We start from the raw sequence: 232 nt of genomic DNA, 5'->3' as shown, positions 1-232 counted from the left end.
CGCTATAGGCAAGATATAGGTCCTTTCAAATTTACACCTGCGGCTTCACACACCTGTGAAGTTCCTCTTCCATCGCCACGTGTCTCAATCCTCCACGCTCCGCCCCCTCTCGCTCCTTTCCTCTTTCCTTCCTTTCGTAATTTCTTTGCCGATTCTTTAGTTTTTCCCCCCCTCATACCACATTCCCTTTCCCTTCTTACCTCTCTATATATCGATTAATAATTTCGAAAAA

The sequence above is a fragment of the Penaeus monodon genome, chromosome 20 (assembly GCF_015228065.2).
Source record: "Penaeus monodon isolate SGIC_2016 chromosome 20, NSTDA_Pmon_1, whole genome shotgun sequence".
Lineage (NCBI taxonomy): Eukaryota > Metazoa > Arthropoda > Malacostraca > Decapoda > Penaeidae > Penaeus > Penaeus monodon.
The sequence above is the reverse complement of the archived record's forward strand: the minus strand, read 5'-3'. Positions refer to the sequence as shown.